The sequence below is a fragment of the Gorilla gorilla genome, chromosome 1 (assembly GCF_029281585.2).
Source record: "Gorilla gorilla gorilla isolate KB3781 chromosome 1, NHGRI_mGorGor1-v2.1_pri, whole genome shotgun sequence".
NCBI classification, from domain to species: Eukaryota; Metazoa; Chordata; class Mammalia; order Primates; family Hominidae; genus Gorilla; species Gorilla gorilla.
The window spans coordinates 90,944,326-90,958,931 of NC_073224.2; the positions used below are offsets into that span (position 1 = coordinate 90,944,326).

At 39.5% G+C, this 14,606-nt stretch overlaps 1 pseudogene; it reads right to left on the minus strand.

Annotated features, from left to right (window-relative positions):
- Positions 1-4,321: 4,321 nt before the first annotated feature.
- Positions 4,322-4,759, minus strand: LOC101126812 (large ribosomal subunit protein uL24-like; annotated as a pseudogene).
- Positions 4,760-14,606: the final 9,847 nt, after the last annotated feature.

Below are 14,606 nucleotides of genomic sequence, written 5' to 3' on the forward strand. Positions count from 1 at the left end.
CTCTGTTGCCCAGGCTATAGTGCAGTGGTGCTATTTTGGCTCACTGCAACCTCTGCATCCTGGGCTCAAGCAGTCCTCCTGCCTCAGCTCCCAAAGTAGCTGGGACTACAGGCGCCAGCCACCACACCCGGCTAATTTTTGTACTTTTGGTAGAGGTGGGGTTTCACCATGTTGCCCGGGCTGGTCTCAAACTCCTGAGCTCAAGCTATCTGCCCACCTCAGCTTCCCAAAGTGCTGGGATTATAGGCATGAGCCACCAAGCCAGGTTACATAATTTCTATAAACCTCAGTTTCTTCAACTGCTAAATGATAACTCACTCACAGGATGGTTATGAAAGTAATGATACACATTAGTACATAGTAGTTGTTAAATAAATACTGTTTCCCCTTCCCCCCCTATTTCTGTCACAGCTCTCTGATTTATCACATATGTCCACCATTTAGGGGTCAGGAGTTCCAAAAGTAAGAATTCCTAATCCCCAAGGGCACTTTCTTTCTTTCTGTATTTTTTTTTTCATTTTGAAATAGGGTCTCACTCTGTTACCCAGACTGGAATGCAGTGGCATGATCATAGCTCACTTGCAACCTTGACCTCCCCAGGCCCAAGTGATCCTCCCACCTCAGCCTCCCAAGGAGCTGGGACTACAGGTGCACACCACCACGCCCAGCTAATTTTTGTATTTTTTGTAGAGACGGGGTTTTGCCATGTTGCCCAGGCTGGTCCCTAACTCCTGGGCTCAAGTGATCTTCCCGCCTTGGCCTCCCAGAGTGCTGGGATTACAGGGGCACTTTCAAATAAAAATTAAAAAGTAATGTCCAGAATGGGCCCCGTCCGATGTAGATTTGTGGTTGCCTATGGCTAGGGAGGTTAGTGTGGGAAATGGAGAGAGACTGCTAATGGGTCCAGGATTTCTTTCGGGGTGAAGGAAATGTTTTAAAATTGTCGTGATGGTTGCACAACTTTGAATATACTAAAAGCCATTGAATTGTAAAATTTAAATTGGTGAATTGCATGGTATGTGAATTATATCTTAATAAAGCTGTTTTAAAAAAATTGGTGTCAACCAGAAGGCTAGAAGAAAGAGTTTTAGGAAATGGGAACAGAAATGGGCAAAAGCAAAGAGAAATGACTGAGATTTAAAAAGACAGCATCAGAGAACGTCATAACCTGTAAGACATTACACAAATGTAGGTTATTAATTTTGTTGAATTTAACATACACCCTCTCTCAGCAAAGATAATAGTCATTCAAGGGTCCTTAAATTTTAGTTGGCCCAACTTCAGAAATCTCGTAAGAAGAAGCCTTCACAGAATTGAAAAAATTAATATACAGATTTCTGTATGTTATAGAGATTTTCTGATTTTTCTCTCCCTTCCCCATACCAGGACACTTTCTAATGTGATTCTTTGAAAATAGGCTGAGATAAAGTCAAGAGTTCTATTGTCTTGCCCAGCCAGCTACCAGCACCTGTTAAGAGCAGGCCCCAGAATCCGTGTTTTATTCACCATGTTCTAAGCTGTTTGGCTTCATCCTGTTCACCTAGACCCATATCTGATCCTTTACTTCTTTTCCTGTCACCAGTCTTAATCGTTGCTATCCCACTTTTATGCAATGACTTCTTTCATTTTCCCTAATTAGTTCTTAGGTTACTGTCTCTGCAGATAATTTACTACTACCCCTTCCCTCCTCCTGTGGCTGATGCTCTTTCCATCAGGTCATAATGGATGCATTATAGTTGGTGTTATAGAGCTGGGATTAGGGTGAGACAAGGGATGTGCCTTGAGTGCAAAAAGTGAGGAGGCACTGACTCTTGGGTTGAGCAAACGCAAGTGCAGGGTGGGAAAGGAGCAGCTCCTTCATACCCTAGGCACCCACTTTGCCTCACCCTCGTCTCAGAGCTCTGGTGATTGTCAAGAGGAGAAGCAGAGGATGGTACTGCTGATGGCATCAATGTCAGAGAAGTAGTTACATTTAGTCTAGTGGCTTGTATTTGAACTGGTGGCCAAGGATGGCAGGTTTGACTTTCCTCAAGATGATGGGCTGAGGTGCCAAGTGATGTTGGAAGCCAAATGAGGTTAGATAGATTAGTTTTTGCTCAGTGTTCATGGTATGTTACTAAAAGTTACTTTGGTGTCTTGAAGTGAACTCTCCCCAGGTCATTAGGAGAGAAGATTAGTTTGGTTTTCCTTCAGAATGAAATTGTAGCTGTTCTTGGTGGCAAGGAGGCCTAAGGCTTCAAGTGATGAACGCTAGTGTTTCAGAAATATTTTTAGTCAGAGAAGCTGAGAAACAAACAAAAGCAACAGACTCCCCAGGAAAACACTGTGTATGCACACACACAAATAGAATGTTGAGGATAACTCAAAAGGGTTCAGACAGCTCAAGAAACCCATTCATGAAGAACTCCAAAGATCCTTGATTAAGAAACCCTGGTGTAACTGGAAAGGCCTTGAACTGAAGAGAGAAAGTCAGTTAAGCAAGTTCTCCTTTCAGGGTGGTGGAAGAGACTGGTTTGATCCCTGGGTACCTCTCCTGAGAGAGTTTGCAAGATCTTCAGCTAGTTAGGTCATCAGAACTAGAAAAATAAGATTTAAAAATTATGTGTGTATCTGTATCTACATCTATGTATATATCTACATTATATATATTTATCTACATTATATATAATATGCATACTATATATAGTGTATATACTATATATACACTATATATAGTACGTATACATACTATATATACTATAGTATATATAGTATATAGTATGTATAGTATGTATAGTATATATAGTATATATATAGTATATACTACAGTATAGTGTATATATAGAGTATATACTACAGTATAGTGTATATATAGAGTATATACTACAGTATAGTATATATATAGTATATACTACAGCATAGTATATATATAGTATATACTACAGCATAGTATATATATAGTATATACTACAGCATAGTATATATATAGTATATACTACAGCATAGTATATATATAGTATATACTACAGCATAGTATATATATAGTATATACTACAGCATAGTATATATATTGTATATACTACAGCATAGTATATATATTGTATATACTACAGCATAGTATATATATTGTATATACTACAGCATAGTATATATATTGTATATACTACAGCATAGTATATATATTGTATATACTACAGCATAGTATATATATAGTATATACTACAGCATAGTGTATATATAGTATATACTACAGCATAGTATATATATAGTATATACTACAGCATAGTATATATATAGTATATACTACAGCATAGTATATATATAGTATATACTACAGCATAGTATATATATAGTATATACTACAGCATAGTATATATATAGTATATACTACAGCATAGTATATATATAGTATATACTACAGCATAGTATATATATAGTATATACTACAGCATAGTATATATATAGTATATACTACAGCATAGTATATATATAGTATATACTACAGCATAGTATATATATAGTATATACTACAGCATAGTATATATATAGTATATACTACAGCATAGTATATATATAGTATATACTACAGCATAGTATATATATAGTATATACTACAGCATAGTATATATATAGTATATACTACAGCATAGTATATATAGTATATACTACAGCATAGTATATATAGTATATACTACAGTATAGTATATATATAGTATATACTACAGTATAGTATATATATAGTATATACTATAGTGTATGCTATATAGTATATATATTACTATATATACTATATGTATACTATATAGTGTATATATATACTATATAGTACTATATATATACTATATATACCGTATATACATACTATATATAGTATGTATATTATATATAATGTAGATATGTATATAATGTAGAGATATATACTATATATACTATATATAATATATAGCATATATATTATATACATATTTTATATATATATACTTTTTTTTTTGAGACAGGGTCTTGCTATGTCACCCAGGCAGGGGTGCAGTAGTGCAGTAGTGCAATGTCAGCTCACTGCAACCTCTGCCTCCTGGGCTCAAGCGATCCTCCCATCTCAGTGTCGCAAGTGGCTGGGACTACATTTGAGTGCCACCACACGGGGCTGATTTTTGTATTTTTTATAGAGACAGAGTTTTGCCATGTTGCCCAGCTGACTTCGAACCCCTAGACTCTAGCAATCTGTCCACCTCAGCCTCCCAGAGTGCGGAGATTACAGATGTTAGCCACTGTACCCAGCCTGTGTCTTTTCTTTTTTGTTGTTTGTTTCAAGTTTTAATCAAAGCTTGTACATAAGATTACTTTATTCCTGCATCTTCTCAATTGTTTCTTCCTAGTATTTGCCCTTTTCCTTTCCTACTTGGCGAGATTTGGCTTTCCGTTCAAGGATCTTTTTGCGGTCTTTGTCCAGTTTTAGCCTAGTGATAACCACCTTTCTGGGGTGAATGCCTGCGTGGACAGTTGTGCCATTAGTCTTTTCCCACTGCACCCATTCAATGTAGATGACATATTTCTTCCTGTAAACCTGGACTACTTTACCAAGTTGCTGACCTTTATAGTGTCCTTGTACAACCTGAACTTCATCATCCTTTCGGATGGGCATGGCTTGCACGTTATACTTCTGTCTCAGCTCTTTGGAAACAGGGGAAGACGTAATCTTCCTGTGAATGTGGGAAGGTGCATTGAAATGCCTTTTGCGATTTTTGATTCAGTTGGAAGTCACAAAGGGATTGAACTTCATTTTGGCCGCTCTGTCACCCAGACTGAAGTGTAGTGGTGTGATCATAGCTCACGGTAACCTCAAACTCCTGGCCCCAAGCGATCCTCCTGCCTCAGACTCCTGAGTAGCTAGGACTACAGGCATGCACCACCATGCTTGGTAATTTTTTTTTTTTTTTTTTGTACAGACAGGGTTTCACTATGTTGCCCAGGCTGGTTTTGAACTCCTGGCCTCAAGTGATCCTCCCAAAGCTCTGGGATCACAGGTGTGAGCCACCGTGCCTGGCCTATGTACTGTGTGTGTATGTGTGTGTGTGTGTGTGTGTGTATATCCTCCTAATGTGCTATATATATACACACACACATGCATACATACATATTTTGTATACATGTAAATGTGTATATAGGTGTGTATCTATATCTGTAAATATACACATATATATTTTGTATCTTAAGATGGAAAAGAGGTTAAAGGGATAAAAAATTTTTAAAGGGATATAGCATTTTAAATGTTAAGCTATTAACCAATGTTAGCCAAGAGAACATAATCATCTTGATTAACTTCTAAATAAAAGCTCTAGGACATCATTCAGCAGCATTTTTCCTAGTCCCAGGCTGGAAGTTTATAAAGTCGAATACAAGAAAATATAAATTCAATATGACATTAAATTATAATAAGAATACAATAGGATAAAAGAACCCCTTATTTTTAAATAAATAATAAAAAACTTAATCAGCTCTAGTCAAAAGTTAAACACCTCCTCTAGAGATTATTCCTATTTTTCTCTCCAGATTTCATTTTTAATTCAACTTTTGGAATGTGTAACAAATTACCTGACTTAATGAAATTATCATAATCAACAACAACAAAAAGCCTTATTTTGCCATTCCATTCCTTAAGACACATACTTCTACTACTTTGGGGCACCATCATTTCAATGGGTGTTAATAAACCCAACACTGTGACCTCTTCTCTTAGATTAGCCCTGGCCTGCAGAGGAGAGCCACCACCAAATTTCTTAGGATCAGTGGTACCTCTCTTTCAGCTCATTCCTGATGGCTTTAGCAGTGTGTCCTCTAGGCCTTCCAATGGAACATAATTATCTAGCTGGTCTTCTTGCCTTACATATCAGTTTCGGCATGCCCACCTTCCTCTGCGGTTTGTCAGGGCAAGGCAGGTATTTTCACTTCTCTGAGATTTGGCCATTATTTTTTCCAGGCTTCTTAAATCCTTGCAGCAACTTTGTCCCATCTCCTGGAGTTCCTAGTAGAATAGTAAATCTTTTGTCCTGAGAAAGTACCCCCACATCAGTGAATTCTTGCTTATCCAGTCTGCCATTCTGACATCCTTGATTAAACATCCTCAAATGCTAATCCCAGGAATAATCCCCTGACTTCTGCTAAGTCTTGCTTTTTTTTTTTTTTTTTTTTAAGATGGATTCCCCCTCTGTCTCCCAGGCTGGAGTGCAGTGGTGCAATCTTGGCTCACTGCAACCTCCACCTCCTGGGTTCAAGCTATTCTCCTGCTTCAGCCTCCCGAGTAGCTGGGACTACAGGCGCATGCCACCACGCCTGGCTAATTTTTTGTATTTTTAGTACAGACGGGGTTTCACTGTGTTAGCCAGGATCGTCTCGATCTCCTGACCTTGTTATCCGCCCACCTCGATCTCCTAAAGTGCTGGGATCTCCTAAAGTGCTGGCTTGAGCCACCACACCCAGCCCTTGCCATTTTTTTAAGTACATAGTCTCTTTTCTCCTTTATCAGGCCCAGCACAGCCCCAGTTATCAGCCTACTAGCCAGGAGAGGAGGTGGGGGTAAGGGCAGCATCAGAGGAGGGCACCTATTTCCAGCACAGCCAAAGTACTAGCTCTTATTAAGAAAGATAAGGTACCTCTGTAAACCCAGAGGGTCCAGGGGCACAGTGGTTGCAGAGGCCAGACTCTTCAAAGCCTTCTCACCCACATCTTAGGATCTCAGGTTTTTATCACCAAGCCCTGATCTTCACTACTGCTTTGACTGAGCAATGCAAAAACTATGGAGCTCTAAGACTCTACATATTAAGTCTTCAGCCTGCTGCTCAAATGTGCCTGTTCTTCTACTAGAAGAGATAAGGGCCTCTTTGTAAGCTACCACACGGGTTCTGAATCTCACACTTAACCATTAACTGATTGGTTGTTTGTTTGTTTGTTTGAGATGGAGTCTCCCTGTGTCTCCCAGGCTGGAGTGCAATAGCATGATCTCAGCTTACTGCATTCTCCACCTCCTGGGTTCAAGAGATTCTCCTGCCTCAGCCTTCTGAGTAGCTGGGATTATAGGCACGTGCCATGATGCCTGGCTAATTTTTTGTGTGTGTGTTTTCAGTAGAGACAGGGTTTCACCATGTTGGCCAGGCTGGTCTCAAACTCCTGATCTCAAGTGATCTGCCTGCTTCAGGCTCCCAAAGTGCTGGGATTACAGGGGTGAGCCACTATGTTGGCTGATTGTTAAGTGCTCTCAGTCTCTCATTATCCTTAGGTAGTTGTATCACTATGACTTAGCAGCAACCAGCCAACTCCAGCTCTACTGTCCTTGAAAGCATTGTTTCTTCATATTTTTGAAAGGCTTGAGATATTGCACCTGCTACAGCATTCTCTTCCATCAGCATTCCCCTCTAGGGATGCATTTTCCCACATTACCACTAGTGACATCTTCAGCCTCTGAGCCTCCACCTTGTGCCATGCCCCACTTCACAACCACAACAGCATCCTTTTCATTTGCTGGGCAGTAGGTGAGCTAGTCCTAAGTGAGCCAAGTCCCCATCTTACTGCCTATTTTCTTAGATCACTCCTGGAACCATTTGTGTTAGTCTGGACCTTTTAAGAAGCAGACACCAAGACGGCATTAAGTATACAAAGATTTTATTAGGGGAGAGGACCATGAGAAAAATTGGAGAAGGAACTGGAGAAGTCATCAGACTACAATACAAGCCTAAATCTGAATGAAGGAGAGAGAGAAGCAAGGTTGGGAAGAAGCACCCTAGACTACTATGCAGAATAAGAAAGTTTCAGCAAAGCTGTTGTCCTCGAGTCAAAGTTCTTGATAATCCGAAGAGCCCCATATCTCCCGGGAATGAGGCTGCCTTAGCATTCCGGCTACATGCAGTCATTGGCTGATAGTAGCCTAGGGGAAGCATGGCCAGGAAGCAAATGAAGCAGTTGATCTCAGAGTACACAAGTTGGGGTCTTGGTTAGTTATGTTGTTCCTTGTAAGTGAAGGTCTTTGAGGCACGTCTCCTGGCCACCAGATACTGAGGGTGAAGTGGATTGTCTGTTTTTCTTTTGAATTATGTCAGGTTTTTTGCTTCATGTATTTTGGGGCTTGTTAGGTACATATATATTTATAATTGTTATTTTTATATGTTGATCCTTTTTCATTATGAAATGTCTCTATTTGTCTCTAACAATGAAATGTCCTTATTTGTCTCTAATATGTCCTAAAGCCTGTTTTGTCTGATATTAAAATAGCCACTGCAGGTCTCTTATGATTACTGTGTGCATAGTATATTATTTTCTGTCTTTTAATTTTAACCTATTTATGCCTACAACTCTAAAGTATGTCTTTTGGTGGACAGTATATAATTGAATCTTGCTTTTTTTTTTAAGACAGAGTTTCGCTCTTGTTGCCCAGGCTGGAGTGCAGTGGCGTGATCTCAGCTCACTGTAACCTCCGCCTCCCAAGTTCAAGTGATTCTCCCGCCTTAGCCTCCCAAGTAGCTGGGATATAGGAATGTGCCACCACACCCGGCTAATTTTGTATTTTTAGTAAAGACAGGGTTTCACCATGTTGGCCAGGCTGGTCTCGAACTTCTGACCTCAGGTGATCCACCCGCCTTGGCCTCCCAAAGTGCTGGGATTACAGGAGCGAGCCACCTTTCCCAGCCTGAAAAGAAGGTTCTTAAAATCTTACTGATGCTACGGTTTAGAACAGTGCCCAGCCATCTTGCTTTTTGATATAGTTTCACAATCTGTGATTGATCGGTTAGCAGTGTATTGGTCTGCTAGCAACATATTCTCTCAGTTTTTGCTTATCTGGTAATGTCTTTATTTTAACTTCCTTTTTTTAAAAAAATGGTTTTGTTGGATATATAATTCTTGGTTGAAAGATTGTTTTGTTTTGTTTTGTTTTTCCAGCACTTTGACTATGTCTTTCGGGCCTCCATTGCTTCTAATGAGAAGTTGGCTGTTAACTGTATCATTTCCCTAAATGTGATGAGTCATTTTTCTCTTGCTGCTTTTAAGAGATTTTTCTCTTTGGCTGGGTGCGGTGGCTCACACCTGTAATCCCAGCACTTTGGGAGGCTGAGGCAGGTGGATCACCTGAGGCCAGGAGTTTAAGACCAGTCTGGCCAACATGCCAAAACCCTGTCTCTACTAAAAATACAAAAATTAGCCCAGCGTGGTGGCGTGCACCTGTAGTCTCAGCTACTCAGGAGGCTGAGGCAGGAAAATCACTTGAACCTGGGAGGTGGAGGTTGCAGTGAGTCAAGACTGCACCACTGCATTCCAGCCTGGGCAACAGAGCAAGACTCTGTCTTGAGGAAAAAAAAAAAGAGAGAGAGAGAGAGAGATTTTTCTCTTTGTCTCTGGCTTTCAGAAATTTGACTATGATATGTCTAGGTGTGGTTCTTTTTTGTTTATTCTACTCAAGTTTCATCAAGCTTTTTGTATATGTAAATTAAGGTTTTTCATTAAATTGAGAAGTTTTCAGCCATTGTTTCTTCAAATATTTTTTCTACTCCTTTCTGTCTCTTCTTCTGAGATTATTATTATACATAAGCTGAAATGCTTGACTCCATGGTCTTCCAGGCTGTATTTTTCCTTCAATTTTTTTTGGTCTCTCCTTGGATTGGATAATTTCTATTAGTCTATCTTCAAATTCAGTAATTATTTCTTCTGTCAACTCAAATTTGCTGTTGACCTCATTGTATGAATTTGTCATGTGAGTTATTGTACTTTTCAACTATAGAATTTCCATTTGGTTTGTGTTTTTTTTTTTTTTTTTTTTTTTGAGACAGAGTCGCTCTGTCACCCAGGCTGGAGTGCAGTGGCATGATCTTGGCTCACTGCAACCTCCACCTCCTGGGCTCAAGTGATTCTCCTGCCTCAGTTTCCTGAGTAGCTGGGATTACAGTTGCTCACCAGCATGCCCAGCTAATTTTTGTATTTTTGGTAGAGATGGGGTTTCACCATGTTGGTCAGGCTGGTCTTGAACTCCTAACCTTGTGATCTGCCTGCCTCGGCCTCCCAAAGTGCTGGGATTACAGGCGTGAGCCATCACGCCTGGCCTCCGTTTTTTGGTGTTTTTTTTTTAATACTATGTCACTATTTGGATTTCCTTTTTGTTGATTTATTGTTAGCATTTTTAAAATTGTTTGAACAGCCAGGTACCGTGGCTTATGCCTATAATCCCAGCTCTTTGGGAGGCCGAAGTGGGTGAATCACTTGAGGTCAGGAGTTCGAGACCAGCCTGGCTAACATGGCAAAACCCCGTCTCTACTAAAAATACAAAAATTAGCCAGGCATGGTGGCACGTGCCTGTAATCCAGCTACTTGGAAGGCTGAGGCAAGAGAATTGCCAGAACCCAGGAGGCAGATGTTGCAGTGAGCCGAGATCATGCCACTGAACTCCAGCCTGGGTGACAGAGTGAGACTCTGTCTCAAAAAAAAAAAATGTTTTTTTTGAACATATTTATAATAGCTCCTTTGAAGTGTTTGCCTGTAAAAACTAAAATCTGGGCCCACTCAGAGTCAGTTTTACTAAATGCTTTTTCCCCCCTGTATATGGATGATACTTTCCTGCTTTTTGCGTGTCTAGTAATTTCTGGTAAAAAACAACATTTTAGGTGATATATTGCAGCAACTCTGAATTCTGTTTTCTATTTTTAATGGTTGTTGGGTTTTTCCCCCGCTAATAATGTAACCAGATTTAAATGGCAGAATCTGTATCTCTGGTGTGCACCCGCTGGTGTCCCTACAGTGGTATGCTCCACCACTTGCTTTGAACGAAACCTCATTCTCAAGCTGGCAGAGCTATGCATTTTTCCTATTTGTACCCAACTAAGTGCACCATTTATTGCTGGCAAGACTATGGGGTTTTGCCCCTCATACTGAATGGAGTCTTACTCCTTTCACAGAAATGAACTCCAAAATGGAAAAGTTTCCAGTGAAATAAAATACAACAAAATAAAATTCCAGGCCCTAATACTTTTGCCAGTGAATTCGACCAAACATTCAAAGGAGAGTTAATGCCAAGATTATACAGACTCTACCAGAGAGAAGATGAAATGTTTCACAACTCAAGTTATGAGACCAGTATAACTTTAATGCCAAAACCTGACAACATATTACAAGAATAGAAAATTAAAGGCCAATCTCTCTTATGAGTATAAAATGTAAAAATTCTTGTTTTATTTATTTATTTTTATTTTTTTGAGACGGAGTCTTGCTGTGTCACCCAGGCTGGAGTGCAGTGACGCCATCTCGGCTCACTGCAACCTCCACCTCCTGGGTTCAAACAGTTCTTCTGCCTCAGCCTCCTGAGTAGCTGAGATTGCAGGCACCTGCCACCATGCCCAGCTAATTTTTGTATTTTTAGTAGAGACAGGGTTTCACCATGTTGGCCATGCTGGTCTCGAACTCATGACTTCAGGTGATCCGCCTGCCTTGGCCTTCCAAAGTGGTGGGATTACAGGCGTGAGCCACCATGGCCCGGTCCCTTTTTGTTTTATTTCATTTTAGTTTTCAGAGACAAGGGTCTCATTATGTTGCCCAGGCTGATCTCAAACTCCTGGACTCAAGCATTCCTCCCACCTCAGCCTCCCAAAGTGCTAAGGTTACCGGTGTGAGCCACTGCACCCAGCCAAAATGTAAAAATTCTGAACACAATTTTAACAAACCAAATCTCACAATACATAAAAAGGATAAATCATCACTATCAAATTTTGTTTATTCAAAAAATGTAAGGTTTAATATTTGAAAAATCCATACTTTAATTAATTTAGATCTGGCTCAAAAACTATGTGCAATGACCAGATATGGATAAATCCTGTAATAAGTAAGAATACCCAGCCAGGCACGGTGGCTCACACCTGTAATCCCAGCACTTTGGGAGGCCGAGGCGGGTGGATCACCTGAGGTCAGAAGTTCCAGACCAGCCTGGCCAACATGGTGAAACCCCATCTCTACTAAAAATACAAAAATTAGCCGGGCTTGGTAACGTGTGCCTGTAATCCCAGCTACTCAGGAGACTGAGGCAGGAGAATCACTTGAGCCCAGGAAGTGGAGGTTGCAGTGGGCCGAGATTTCGAGATTGCCCACTGTACTCCAGCCTGGGCAACAGAGTGAGACCCTGTCTCCGAAAAAAAAAAAAAAAAAAAAGTCTTAAATAAAGAATACCCCTCAGTATGCAGTATCCTGTAATAAGTATCCTGTAATAAGTAAGCATACCCCTCAATATGCAAAGAACTCTCTCCTGAACTCCCTAAAGCAATGCTTCCCAAAATGTGCTCCTTGGAACAGTGGTCCTGGGAGGAAAAGGGATACTAGGATACTAGGAACAAATGAGTTTGGAAGAACCTACATACTGCACTCTATTCTCACTTTAACTTCTCAGAGTCACAATGTGTATTAGTGCATTAAATAGACTACAAATGTTAGTAATAATAAGCATATTTATCTTTGTTTAGACCATGTTTTACCAAATTTACCAAACCACAAAATCTTTTTTTCTGGTATGTCCAGTACCAAGCAGCAAAATTAATGTTCTGTGGATCTCACCCTAAGAAATGCTTCTCTATAGTAACTTAGTGTTGGTCTAGCAAATTATCTCTTACAAGGAAACAAACGGTATTCTGCTGTCTTGGGAGAGATCCTAAGAGACCTGTTTACATTGAGAAGCATATTTATTGATGTTAGCTTTCTATTGATAAACATCTCATGTTTAATATTAAGTTAATAATTTTTTTTCAGTTTATTGCATGAAGGAGTTACACTAGTCCAAGTTAAACACAGACCCCTAATAATTTATCATAATTTTTTTAGCATAAAAAGTTATAGATGTTCTGTATTAAAAAAAACTAAATAATGCATAACTTGTTTTGAGACAGGGTCTCACTTTATTATCCAGGCTGGAGTGCAGTGGCATAATCATACCTCACTGCAACTTCAAACTCCTGGACTCAGGCAATTCTCCTGCCTCAGCCTCCCAAGTAGTTGGGACTACAGGTACCCACTGTCATGCCCAGCTAAACTTTTTTTGTGGGGGATGGGGGTCTCACTATGTTGAACAGCCTGGTCTCGAACTCCTGGCTTCAAGGTATCCTCCCACCTGGGCCTCCCAAAGTGCTGGGATTACAGGCATGAGCCACTGCCTGGCCAGAACATTTTGTATTGAATGAGAAAGTTCCCTTTAATACCCTCCCTTAGAGATCGTCATTATGAGCAGGTTAGTGTTAGCTTAGCTTTTAACATTTCATATTTGCAGAGTTGTTTTAGAATAACTGCTCACTACTAGAAGAGTTGAGTCAGTTTTCACTATCTAACAAAAAGTGTACATATTAATCATGTAAAAACATTTAAGCTTGCAGATAAATGTGAAAATAAATATTAGCATGTAAAAATTTTTGGAAAAAGAATATAAAAAGCTAAACACAAAAGAGAAGATTAAAGAAGAAATAAACCTAGGGAAAAGAAAGCTGAAGATTGAAATCTGATAACTTCAAATAAGAGCTAGGATGTAATAAAGATGTGAAACAAGGGCATAATTCATTTTTTAATTTTGGCATGTGCAAAACATCCTTTGAATACTCTAACACTATTATAAGAAAAAGTTTCCCCTATTGCTATTATAAATCAAGATATACTTAAACAGGAAAATATTCATAGGCATAAAACTGCCATGTATGCCAAAAGGAGAAAATGAATAAAAGGCATCATTAGTTGATAGTTATGATTGAGGGGGAGATGTGTCTCATCTTACCAATCCAAGATTTGGAATGAAATGATCAACACAGAGTGTCTCCAGACGATTGTCATCCTGTTGACACCTGCAGCACCATTAATGGTCACCAGTGAAAACAACTTCATTTCCCCCTCTCTTTTAGTGGTACTTCTGGGGACACAGTAGTTTGTAACGTTAAGACAAAGATATTTGTAAATAAGGCCATGTGAGTTATAAGAGTCATGGGTTCATGGTAGGACATCTGACAATGGCCTCCAGGGCTATTTTGTGGAAGGGTCTGATGTTCTTCTAGGTGACAACTTCAAAAGGTTTGGGTGCAGACCCAACAACTGCATTTTCTTTGAACATCTCTGACTGAAACAGCAGAATGCTTTCATTCTATTCTGGATCCTTCCAACTCTCAGATCAGTTTCTTTTCCTCCTGTAGCCCTCCTCTAGCTATAGTGTATCTTTTCTCAGGTAAGGACACAGAACTATATACAGTGTTCCAGATGTGGCTCTTATTTCCTTTTGTGTTAAAATGCCCCTCATAATCCTAAATTTTTGTTGGTCTTTGTGGCTGAGGAAGCAATCTGGACCAACATGTTCAAAGAATATGCTGATCCTCTTTGTATGGATGTAAGTAATAGCCAATCTTTTTTTTTGAGTCTAGAGGAAAGAGAACTTGACCAGCAAGTTGGGAGACCTGGCTCAGGGTCTAGTTCTGCCAACAACTGTGTGATCTCATAAGTTATTTAAATTATATTTTCTTCAATTTATTCATCTACAAAATGAAGGATTTGACTTTTCAATGTTTTAAGATCCTTCCCAGCTCTGAATTTTTATGATTATAACATTGTAGCTTATCTGCCACTTTTCTTGACATTCTTGC